Here is a 13,751-nt window from a genome sequence, read left to right as displayed (position 1 = left end):
AATAACAAATCACCGGACAGCAGAGCTCGGAAGGGTGTCCCCGCCAGCCCCGACTCCCTCCACGCGCCGAGGTACCTCCTCGCCCTTTCTTGTGCTCCGTGGCTCCTGCTTCACCTCAGATCCCCCCCGGGAAGGGGTGAACGGGAACGGGAACACCCTCGCCGGGGCTCACCCTTCCCGGCTGCGACGCCACGGCCGGTCACCTCGGGTTATGGGGATGTTCCTTTTTTTTTTTTTTTTTTTAATGGTGTTTATTTTTCCTGCCGCCTGCCAGGAAGCCGCGGTGTTACCGCAGCCAAGGGCTCCCGCTGCGGCTGTCGGGGCCGGAGCTCTCTGCTCTGCAACAAAAAAAACCCCTGAAACAGGTGGTTTTGGCCCCAAAACGCTGCGGCTGGCAGGCGGTGGGTGCCAGATTGGCGGCTGGTTTGCGGGAGTCCAAAACTGGATCCCGGATCCCCGGTGCTGGACCTGCCGCTGGGCACATGCATCCCGTGGCCTCTTGTTCTCTGGGGCACCGGCACCGGTGCCAGCCCGGTGTCAGCTCCCTGCGGTCGGTGGTGCCGGTACTGACAGCAATGCTGCTCCAGCTCCGGTACCGGCACACCCCAGCCCACTGCCCGGTGAGCAGGACCAGTGCCGACTCACGCACAGCCGCTCCTCGGGTCCTCCCGGTACCGGTGACAGCCGCAACGGGGCTGACTCATGCACGATCGGTGCTTGGAGGCTCCCGCCCGGTCGGCACCTCCCGGTACCGGCACCAGCCGCACCGGTCCTCCCAGACTCCAACCGAGTGGGGACCCTCCGGTACCGGTACCAGCCGCCCCTGTCTTCGCAGGGTCCTACCGGATCGGCACCTCCCGCTACCGGCCCCAGCCAGTGGAAACCCCCACAGAGTGGGCACCTCCCGGTACCGGCACCAGCCGCAGCGTATCAGCATCTCCCGGTGCCGACACCCGGTGCACCGGTCCTCGGAGCCTCCTGCCAGGTCGGCACCTCCCGGTACCGGCCGCCTCGGTGCAGACTCACACCTGATCAGCCCCCGGAGCCTCCTTACCGGGTCGGAACCTCCCGGGAGCGCCCGGTTCGCCCCGGTGCCGGTGAGTGTGCAGTTAGCCCGCCGTCTCGGCCGTGAACGGGGCCGGGCACCGGCGGCTCGGGAGCGAGGCGCAGCGGGTGCGCGGTCCGGTGCGGCGGGGCCGGCGCCGCTGCCGGGGCTGCCGCCAGCGCGGCCCCTTTAAAGCGACGCAAACGGAGCCGCGGCGCGCCTCCGCGGAACAACCGCAGTTCCCGCACGTCACCGCCCGCACAGCCAATAAGAGCCGCGCCGGCGCGCATCAAAGGGGGCGGTGCCCGCCGCAGCCACGCCCCCACCCCGCAGGGCGGGGGAGCCGGTGAGCGCGCAGTTGCCCCCGCCCTCCGCGCTAACACCGCGGTAGCGCTGGCTTTGCTGCCAGAAGTTGCCAAATCGGCAATAAGGCACAGAACCCCTCCTAGAAATAGCCAGTTGAGCCATTTCGGGGGGATTTTGCCCCAAAACAAGGGGCGAGCGCAGGGGGCAACCCCTAAAGACCAAGGGTTGCGCGGAGGCTCCGACTAAGAAAAATGCACAAATGCTCCCCAGAACACGGCTGGGGGGGGGGGGTGGGGTGTCACCCCCCCACCCCCCCCGGGGACCCAGAGGCACCGTCCCCGGGGCCGAGCTGCTGCCCACAGCCGGGGGAGGGGGGGAAGCGGGGAGCCGAGGCTAATTTTAGGTGCCGGCTCTGCCCCGGGACACGGAATTGCAGGGTACCCGGCCAGGCACACAAGCAGGGCAGGCCCAGCAAACGTGTCCACACCCCAAAATACCCTCCTCGGCTCCGGAGTGGTGTTTAAGTGGTATCTTTGGTTTTGCAGGACATCTAATTTGTACTGGAGTCGCCTGTGATAAAAAAAAAAAAATAAGGCCAGCTTGTTCAAAGGCTGGAGGCAGAGGGTGTGGGCAGGGAGGGGACGCAGGAGCAGGGCCTTAAAAACATGCAGTTAAATAAACCACCAGAGTTTGGGTTTTGCGTTGCTTTTTAATTAAAAATGTCTAAGAATGGAAGGATGCATATGAAATTCAAAAGGTCTGGAAAAAACACAGTTTTCTGCTCCCTACGCAGGCTGGACGAGGGCCGTCCGCCCCTGTGCCGGCTGCTCCGGGGAACGCCACGTTGCCCCGGTGCTGAAGCCATAGCCCCCAAAGCTCTAAAGTTTCCCCATTTCGGCAAAATTTAGTTCCAGCCCCAGCCAAGAACAGAGCTCCGAGCATTTCTGCAGCCAAACCGTTGCTATTCCCAGACCTTTCTCAACAGCCCTTGCTCCCAGTTGCTAAAGGACACTGACCTTTACATACTGATAGCTGCCTGCAGCCACCGGCCTCTCCTGAGAAACAACCCTGGTTATCAAGGAAATATTTTAATCATCTATTTAGTCTGAGACATTCTGGCTTTTTGATGCCGAGCACACCCTGTTTCCTCTGCACAGCGTGGGTTTTGCTGTTTCTCCTTTCGCGTTGCCCCCCCTTTGGAGTTACACCAGCTCCTATTAACAGAGGAGACGGCGTCCAAGCGATTTGTCAGTGGGTATAAGGCAAGTGGGAAACTCAAAAGGGCAAATTCTCCACTGCCTTCTGTCTCCTTCCCACTGAAAGGCAGCGGGGCAAAGATCATTCCAGAAACATCACAGACGGAGGAGTTTGGCAAGGGTGATCCTGTATCCCAGTGATTTTCCACTGTTAAGATCCCCGGAGAGCAAGTGAGGACAGCGCTTTCTGCATTGGGCTGACCTGGCTCCTGGCAACCCCTGAATAGACAGGCAACCCTCTTAGGAACACACAGATTCCCCACAATGGGTGTGACATCCCCGCGCTACAAGAAACACACTGATGCACACTTCCCTCCAAGTCTGTCCTCCTGTTTTTTCACCAACAAGCGACTGCATCAGCACATAAGCAACCTTAAGCCCACAACGTCCACGTAGCTAGCTGTCTGTCTGTCCCGTGTCCCCCCCCTTGCTTTATTTCCATCCTGCAGCACACAAAAGAAGTTTGGTTAAGACTAGTTCAGTAGCCACCATGAAATCAACCTGGCCGCCTGCGTCACACCTCCTTGCACTGGCACCCGTGGTCTGCAGTATGTATTTTGGGGAAGCTCTGAGTAAAACTGAGGCATTCCTTTACTCACAAGGGGAGCTAATCCCTGTTGCTCAGTCTTCAAGGCACATGGATAAGGAAACTTAATTGCAGCTAGTCACCTCGTGCCATCTCCTCAACACAGCATTCTCTAACAAACAGTATTTCTTTTATAGCAATAAATTTTTGGTGGCTGAATAATATTTATATGGTCAATATCAGGAAAAACCTCAAGAACTAACAAGCAAGAAGACAGCAAACTCCATTCATTTCATTTCACCACGTGGGGTGACCTTCCCACGCATCTTTTCTGCGAGTCCCCCCCCCGCGCAGCAGTCGGGACACTTGACAAAGAAAGTGGACAACTTTGCTCAGTGCGGGCTACACCAGTCTGAGCTGAGGTCTCCCTAAGCTTCTCCTGTTGACATGGGCTTCAGTTTTTTATTTAATGCCAGAAGTCACTAATGAAGAAACAAGGACTCACTAGAGGAGTGGTCAGGTCACCACTCATCAGGAGACAAAGTAGTTCTGTTCCATACAACATGTAGAAGTTGGGAAACATAGGCAACAAGAGAGAGCGCTTTATCAGGTGGGATAAGCTTCTGCTGAAGCGGCACAAGAGATGCACGGATCATGCCGACTGTCTCCACACGCTGCAGGTCAGCGGCATCGGCTGCTCTCACACCACCGTGCTGGTGAGCAGAGCAAGATGATGCTCTCAATAACTGCAGCCCACTTTGTAAAACACATTGCACTCAGTCAGCTGGAAATCCTATTCCTTCACATGGAAGTCAGTTCAATCTCTGTCTGCTTTGTCATAAACCAAGCCTAAAAATCCTCCTACTCCTTGCCAGTTATCCAATATAACAACTGACACCAATCATCACAACGGTTTCTAAAGAGACTGACAGAGGTGACAAATCTCTCGCTGCAGCCTCAAGTTGCTGAGCATATTTAGAAAACACTCGAGAACAAAACTCTCCAGGCTGTGTCTCAGTGCAATTCATAAACGAGCTCAGACGGTTCTGCTGGCAAGAGCAACAATGAAGAGTCACTGCAACACGGACTTACAGCGTTCAGTGGCTCTAGTTAGGGAAACACAACTTCAGCAATGTGAAAATTTGAGGGATCGGGGACATTAGCAATTAAACAAGCTGCAAATTGGAAACGTTTTCTAATTCAGCAAGTTACTTCATGCACAGATTCCAACATCGATACCGTCAGAGGAGCAAGCTGCCTTCCTTCATCCACTTCATTTGCTTCTTCGAGAAGCAGGCAGCGATCCGCTCCACTGCCATCTCCTGGCTAATCCTCCACAAACTGTTCCTCCTGCAGCTCTGTCTCCTCCTCAACAGAAAGGACATAGATGAAATCGCAACCCCCTGGGGAATGATTTCTCTGTGGGATGGGAAAAGCCAAGAGCTATGACAGCAACATAACGTATCCCAAGTTACATTGCCTTAAATTAAACCACTGAATTTATCTTCTGTGACAATCTAACATTATTTCTGTTTTTTAAACAGTAGGCAGAGTGGATTGATTACTGTAATCAATGAAAATATATGCCTAAAATGAGTAAATTAAAATCCATGAGACAGTGTATAATAAAATCCAGTTGTCTTCTGGGAGTAACAAAAAGCTGAAATTCTCACAGAACACAAGACAACATTTCAGGCCAAGTAGCAATTTTCCTATGAATTAACAACTCTAAATTACTAAAGATATGATTTGTTGGAACCAGAGGATCTTTAAGGTCCCTCTGACCCAAACCATTCTATGATAACTCTAACTCTAGGTAAACTAGTACATTCTGACACACTCCCTGGTTTCCTTGGTGACGGCTGATGAATCATTTTCCATGACAAACCTGCAACTAGAATGGACAGTTAGATAACGTGCTTCCTTGACGCTCTCATTTCTCAATGCACTGGTTCTCCTGGCCCCTGGGAACTAGGTCATCGTGCAGCTAATAGCAAATTCAACCTCTCTGTTGACATACGATGCATTTCCTTTTAGCGCCCTCCAGAAACTGTTCTGTGAAAGGGAGGTGCAGGATACCTTAACCTGCTGAAATCACAGGGGTTACATAAGAATCAGAGCACAGTTACCAAACCAGAGTTTCAACAGGACGCAGGCTTTAATTTTAAGTGTCAGAAGACCTTTGGACTATTAATGATATTTAAGGCTTAACAGAAAGCTGACACCTTCATGCTTGGGCTGTCTTGGAAGGAATCATTTTCAGTCTGAACTAATTTTGTGTATCATTACTCTGAGACGTCTCCAGTTGAAACAGTGGCTACGTTCTGTTCCCTGCTTAGCTTAAGCAATCAGAAACACATCGTGAGATGAGTAAGAATTCCCAATTGCTATTTTTTGCGTTCACGGCTTTTTGCCTGTACATGGTAGCTTCAATGTAACCACAAAGTAAGAGGCGACTGATTCTTATCTCCTTTATTATAATATACGCTATCCACTGTCTGAAAATACTTGAGAGGAAATTATGTAGGAAATCTAAAAAGAACTGAAAAGGGAAATGGCGATCCTGTGGTTAGGGCAGTAGTCCGGATCAGAAATAACAGAGTGCTCTGACCCCAGCTGTCACTCGCTTACATGATGTCAGGCAGGTCTCTCAGTTCCACATCTGCAGAACAGGGATACTGACTCATCTGACAGTAATACACTAAATTTAATCACATGGGCTGCTCAAGTAGACACACAAGTAACCACCACTGGAAACCCTTAAATAGTAAGTTCTCTTTTACAACAGTTCTTTTCTAATAAACTTCCTAGTTTTATCAAAGCTTATTGAGAAAGCTGTCTTCCTGGGAGAAGTATTAAGTAATTCTCACAGGGTGCAGGAGGGAGGCTGAGAGTTTTAAGCATGGAGATGAAAGCATACCAATATTTCATAGGGAAAGTACGCAAACAACACTTCAATTCATTGCCCTGCATCGAGTTACTCAGGGAAGAAGGCAGGCTGAATTCCTGTTCGAAAAGCAAAACTGGAAACTATTTTGCAATATGCTCAGTCTTTCGTTTTGCAAGCTCTCAGACGTGCCAATGCACAGTTGCAGAATTATTTTGCAGCTCACAATTCACAGACATGAACACAACATCCCATAGTTTTTAACTCACATATCCCTCTTGAACGTGCAGCACACGGTAGCAGCACAAGTCAATGACTGAGAAGGACAAAGCTACGTTCCACTATCAGCTGCCCCTTGATTATTATTCTCAGACTACAGGCAAAACAGAGTTGAGGCAATCTGAAAATGAAATTGCAAAATTGAGACTGTAAACAGAAACAGCACTTAGCCATAACACACTCACTTTTTGTCTCGCTTTGTAAGCAAGAAATCCGATACAAGCAACAACTAGAGATCCTCACTATTTTTTTTCAGGTCAATGTTACCGGTGGCAGGGGGCTGTCAGCAGTTTGGCTACTTGAGGTCTATGCTGCAGCTTTCTCCTGACTTCACTTTGTTAATTCCTTTTACTTCTTGTTAGTATCGGCTCTCATTAGAAATCCAAACGCTTTAACTCCAATGGGGGTTCAGAAGAAAGCAGAAAGTCGGAGAATTTTAGCTGTCTATATGCCCATCCTTCCCCCTTCTTTTAACGTGTTATGCAACACAATAACAATGTGTTATGTTTTCATGTAGGGAAAAAGCATTACTATGCACTTCTGAGAAACATGCTACGTTACGACTTTTGAATGGAGCAACAACTCATTTTCACAACCTTCCCAAGCTACTCAAGAAATTTTACTAATTAGTTATTGCTGCATTAAAAAAAAAAAAAACAAACCACAACAAAAAAACACCACCCCCACCCCCCCCCCCCCAAATCACACACAGAACATATCTCCAAAATCTTTCCACAACTGATTTTGGAATTACAGGTTGAAGAATGAAAGGTGCAACATCACCAAATCCCTCTCAGCATGAGGGCTGCAACCTCAACATTAGCAGCAAGTCAGCCAGAGTGAAGCAGCACTTCTTAAAACTTCTATTTTAACAAATTATGTTTGGTTTTCAAATTGCAGTTGTGTTAGGGGAAAAAACCCTGAGACAGCCTGCATGTGTCTGGAAACACCCAAGTGGCTTTCTGAACACTGCCTGCTAGCCATTTTTTCCAGCTGGACCATGGCAAACAGCAAGGAGAAACAAAATCTCTGCTCTTATGATGGTTTCATTCCTATACCTTCCACTTTAAACCAGGAAGAAAATGCAATTCTCCTGCAGCTCACCTGAAGAACCTCCTGCTTTCCTACAGACAGTAATTCCCATCAAACCTTTATATTTCTTCTGTTTTTAAGTGATACATGAACAAAAAAAATCCCCCCAAAGCAGCAGCCTTCTGTATTACTCAGTGACATACCATGATTTATTCCTGTACTTCTAACGAACTTGGTATACCTGTCCAGCAGGATGAATAACTGGCTTCTCTTTAGGGGTAATCATTTTAACAGCATTAACTCTCAACAGACTACGTGCATGCCTATCTTTAAACTTAGATTTTCATTCTTGCCCTCGATGCCTCTTCTTATCCTGGGACAGCACATTAGTTCAGCGGCATATCAGAAAAATCAATCAATCCTACTGTCCCTGAAAGGGAAGGGGTATTCCCCTACTAACCTTTAAGCCAAGACTCTGTAACTGGTCAATTCAGCTTAAAAGGCTTCAATGACCTTTTGGGAAACCAGACACCTAGTTCAGGAAAAGTCAGATGTGTAGTTTCTTGGAAAGACATCCTCAACTGATCAGCATCAGTGTTACTACAAATTTCTCCTCTGTACAGAAACAAGATTAAAAATATCTAAGGGAATGATGCTACTGCTGTACAGGTTGATTAAAATAAACAGTAATGATCCCGTTCAGAGTTCTCCAAGTGAAAGATAATAATTAATAGATCACTTCAACAGGGGACTTCTAGTCTGCTTCCACACTCTGCCCAGGAGTTTGGCAGGTTTTTCAGGAAAGGGAATTCATACAAAAGCTGTGTTTCCTTTTTGGTGGAAAATTTCATATAATTTCTCACTTTCAAATGTGTTTAAACTGCGCACTATAAGGCTCTTATGCTGCAGTACGTGGTGAAGAGCCTTAGACCATGGAAAACAGCGTAAGAATTATAAATGCAAGCACGTATCACACATACCCATTTTCATGTTACGTTAGAGGGATCAGTAAGACATGGGTGAAAGAAATATTTAGCAATATGATGAAATAAAAGGACAGACTGCAAACATCTAGACCAACTGCTGTTCTTGGGGAGCCTCCTTTGACTACACTGCTTGTGTACATAAGTTCTCAGTACACAAAGAGATGGCCTACATTGCAAAATATATCCACTCTGTACATATATGTACGCCATGACTCAGTACAAAGGCAGCTATTCCCAACATTCAAAGACATTTCATCAGAAGATATTTGCTAATTCCAATCTGTAAAAGCAGCAACAGATCACGAAAGCAAGAGGATTTATTTCAAAAAAATACACGGACAGGCCATTTTAAAAATGGAGATTAATAAAAAAAAAAAAATACGCAAACCCCAAACCACTAAATCCCTCTCAAATCTTTATCCTCATTTAAAAAGGCACAGCTAACAAGACAGAAGAATGTGGCATTGCCCAAAAAAAGCCCTGATTATTTCCGAGATCAGAGGGCACTCCCTGCGATCCACGACAAACAACTTCTTGGGCATTAGAAGAAATTTGAACGGGTCAACTCAGGCAGAAGTTATCTTGGTGGGTCGGAAAGCAGTAATGAAATTAATGTAAGTCTCATTTCTTATTCAGAATTATATTAGAAGCTTAAAACCTGCAACATTATCTTGTTGCTGCCAGGATAAAAATCTTTATTAAGGACATCTGTGAACCCTAAGGTAGACTTTTTTCCTAGTGTCTATAGGAAATGCAAATGCTTGCCTTTCTTTTGAATTTCTCTCTCTGTAAGGGCGGATTTTAATTCTTCTGCCATGTCTCCAATATCTGTATAATACATTATGCAATTTATTTTTAGCACGATCAATGTGCTAAAATAAAAATGTAAGAATTAATTAATTTATACCTTTCAAGGCCAGCAAGACAATACCACTTACTAGTGCCGGATTACTTCAAAAACTGCCTTCTGTCTGCTAAAACAGTGAAAGTCACTAATCTGAGTTTAATTCCAGTTTTGAACACCCTAAAATTTCCACAAAAAATTACCAAGTTTCATTCGCATGCACATGAGCCCTGGGAAACCAAGTGTTCCCTCTTCCCCACCCGCACCCTTTGAAGAGAACACTCCCTGTGAATTGATAGGAAAGAGCATTCTACAAAAGAAAACAAATGGTGAAATACTACAAAAATGTTTTCAAGACACAAGTAAAATAACTATTATGGTACAAGGCAAATTCATTTGATGGAAGCTGGCAAATGATGTGCTATGAAAGACTGTTTAAATCTTAATGCCCATGTCAAAACTTGCAGTGTGACACTTCTGCTTTCAAATTTAAACTGTAGAAGAGCGAAACTATGTTATAGTCATTAATTTTCAAAGTACCTTTCTTCTACTTTTGAAATACTTGAAGATTTACTATATAGTCTAGAGAGGTATGGTATTTATCAGTTCCGAACTGGTGAGGTTGTAGCTAATGAAGTTAATTTCTGAAAAGTCAAATGGCAATTCCAAATTGTTGAAGTAGTGCATGATAAGGTTATCTATAATTACTCAGTAGAATATGTACTGCCAGTCTCACTGTCTTTAAGATAAAAATATCATCCTTCAAAGACATGTGGCTATTGGTTCTAACAAGTACACATACCTCCATTCTGCACTTTTCTAACCAGGATGCAGAAGATCACATCCAAGCTCAAACTCTACAGTAGTCTTCTGCTCAGCAGTACACATTATGTCAATCAAAAAAACCACACACACACAAAATTATGCCCATTAAAAAAAAAAAACACAACATCATCCGACTGTAAGGACAGAGATCTGGAGAACTTTTATAGTCACTCCTGAAAAACAGCAAAGCTCAAAGTTCAGAAGCAGATCTATAAGAATAAAGTGATGTTTTCCATGAAGAATCACTCACACTGGACATGAGGAAAAGGTTCTTCACTGAGAGGGTGGTCGGTCACTGGAACAGGCTCCCCAGGGAAGTGGTCAGGGCACCAAACCTGTCAGAGTTCAAGGAGCGTCTCGACAACGCTTAGTCAAATGGTTTAGTTTTAGGTAGTCCTGTGAGGAGTAGGGAGTTGGACTCGATGGTCCTTACGGGTCCCTTCCAACTTGAGAGATTCTGTGGTTCTATGATATCTTAATCACAGTGTAGTACATAATAGGCTGGAAAAACTGCCAGTTCATTTTGTCATGAAAATGGGCAAATGTTTATTTAATTCACCTCCATCATCTCTCAGGTAGCCATGTCTCCCAGGTTTAAAGACTAAAACCAACACTAAAACCAGAAACTTGATCCATCTTCTATTTACAAGTGAGATGTTCCTTACTAGCGGGTAAAAAAAGTCTTGTTGAGCTATACATTATATTTGTTTTTTGAAAATACTGTTAGTCAATAGAAATACGAAACCATAAAATAATCATTTAAACATTTGACAACCCTGAGCTCCAGTCCCAAGAGTGAAAAAAGTTTGACATTATTAGTGTTCTTGACTGCCTCACTGCAAGTTGCATACTGTTTTATCATATTCTCAAAGGCACATTACCTACGTACTCTGCAAGTAATAACCAAACCAAAAAGTGTCAACACAACACAACACTATCTTTGCACAAATAGAAACAGCCCTGCACAACAGCATGTCTCTCAAACTCCTAAAAAAATGGCACTCAACCCCACTGACGGTCACACCATTGGTCATTATAATGCAACGAAAGAGGCAACAAATTAAATATATTACAAAAATACTAATCTTTTCAGTGCAGAGGTAAGCTTGGTCTGTCACTTACCTGGCTAAAACTGACTAAAACTGTCAAAGGGAAGCACTGGCTTTTAAACTGCATACCCTGAGCTCTACCTCCTCCTCTCTTCAATAAATTGCAAACGGCTGTTACACGCCTAAGAGACACAACAGGGCAAAGACAAAAACATCCAGATGGACTGCATTGTTGAGATACGAACTAATTTCCCAGTGATAAAAGCCTAAATTCAGCTTAAAGGACTCTTTCAGAAGTCCATAATTTAAGATTTGGTTGGGAATACAAGGTGGGTGACAGTAACTTTTGATGCGTGCAGCAATACAAATTAGGCCATCTAAGTACACACCTTTATCCAGAAAGGTAAGTTAGTCCGAGACAATACACTGAACAAACAAGCTCCCACAGCTAATGCCTTTAGTAAGGATACGGCACTGTCCAGTGGACTAGCAGTTTAAACTTCTCCAGAAAAGATGCTGTCCTTCAAACTGCTCGTCTTAGAATACTGACCTCCCGATTGTGTGTTAATTCTGTTGAACTTCCCCCCTTAAAAATGCAATGTTAAAAATTCAGTAAAACTTTGCCTTTGGCTGTAGGATGTTTTGGGGAAGAAAGGGGAAAAAAAAAAAAATTTAGTCCCACTTTCCAGAAACATTCAAACCAAACCCAAAGTTGGCATAATTTGTCTTTGCTCTTCTTGAAGGAAGCATTTTAGCAACACAAACCAACCCCTTAGCTTACTAAATACAGTAAAGCTGATACAAAACATTACGCTTAGTTTGTCAACATAAGCAGGAAGTAGTAAACACACTTGAATACATTCCTTAGTGTTGCACAAACTCTGTGGAAGGTGTGCATAGCGATGCAAATTTAAGCAGAAGTGAGAAGCCACAGCAAATCTCAACCTTGAATTTCCTGCCTTTTCTAATGCTCATTTTCCTTTTCTTGCTGAAATATGTACTTTATAAGATATCACATTGCAACACTTTTAGACCAGTATGTCAGCTTTCGGTATGTTTGTCCCAGATAATGAGGAGAATCTGTTGACATCATGTCACATTATGACAGACTGTTAAGTGGGTTAGATAGTTTAATCTTCTTCCACAGAAAGGAAGTTCATAAGTCTCGGAAGGAAAAAATACAAGGTGTAATCATTGCTATGAACTAAGTAACAGGAAAAAACTGTCCCAGATTTTAGAATTCTGAATAGCAGCCTAATACTGTAAATTTATTGAGAAGAAAATCATTTTGCAAAACTGGAATACAATTGATTTACCAAGAATTTTTTAGCATTTAAAAATCATTTAATAACAGGCCTGACCATAAAATAGTGGCACAACAGAAATGTAGGTTGCAAATGTGACGTGGAATGCATAGAACCTCCGGGGCGGACCAGCCACAGTAAATACAACAGTCATAATCATGAGTGTAAATTCACTTTCATAACTGGCTTTTTCTTCTAGAAGGTAAGAGGGTGTATATAAATATTATAGAGAAAACATTTAAAAAACATTGGTTTATTTTTCAGAAATGCTGGAAGGGGTTTCAGCTCAGTCAAAAATGAGTAGGTTTGTTGGGCCAAAATTGCCCTTTCTGGTTCCTAAGTTTCCTATGCTTGTTATGAAAAAACAACATTAATGATTAGGTGGTAGAAAATGGTGAAAAACATCAACTAAGGAGCTAATTCTCAACAGAGGACATGGTGTTTCAAAACACAGTGCTTAACAGCATTAACCTTGAGGAAGTAACGCTAGGAAGAATTTCCACCATTTCTGCTATCTTGAAAAAAAATTAATCCCATTAGCCACAAAACCCCAGTTCATTACCAAGCAGAACAGTAAGTCCGACATCTGCCTATGAGGATCTCTGGATGTATAGTTTGGTGGGATTTAATTTAAAAAGCAGCACAGAAGAGCAGGAATTTTAAGGAAAAGAGAACTTACAGTACATTGCCTTCGGCCTCTGTCTTCATTGAAGGGGGCAACAAGTTCCTAGATTGCATAATGCTGCTATATTTAGTTTTAGTTGAAGAGAAATACAAACCTGAAAAAATAACAGCTACTCACTGGTTAAAACAGATACATTTGGCATTCCAGCCCACCATCCCTGCACTAAACTTGTCATTTCCCCCTCATTGCCTCCCAGGATTATGAAACAGTGACATGCCTACAATTCAAAGTTTCCTATCCTACAACTGTAAAACTTAGATTTGCCAAAAGTATGACTACGACCCCTAGAAATCATCCCATAATTTTACGCACATTACATTTATGGGATAGAGCTTCACATGGTACATACAGTGCTATCAGCATTTTCTTAACAATGCAACTGAAACACCATTGTCTCATTCAAACTTCTCTTCTCACTCTTACAATCAACCAGTCAGAAACACCACATTTATGATCTCACTTAATTCCCCTCTCCTAACAACTCTAGGAATTCTGAAAAGCAATCTGAAGAGCAGCATTTGATATGATCCCCAACTTAAAATCATACCATGAAAAGCCACTAAAACCAGCTCTCCTACAGAAAGAGAAAAGATGCTTGGCTGACTTGAGATACTTGATTTCCTCTCTGCTGTCCGATTCTCATTCTCTTGTGACTCTATTCCCAAACTAGCGGGTCCCTACATGTAAGGGACTCCCTTTCTAATCCATGTCATACCTCACTCCAACT

This window comes from Gymnogyps californianus, chromosome 28 (assembly GCF_018139145.2).
Source record: "Gymnogyps californianus isolate 813 chromosome 28, ASM1813914v2, whole genome shotgun sequence".
Taxonomy (NCBI): Eukaryota; Metazoa; Chordata; class Aves; order Accipitriformes; family Cathartidae; genus Gymnogyps; species Gymnogyps californianus.
Note: the sequence above shows the minus strand (reverse complement) of the source record.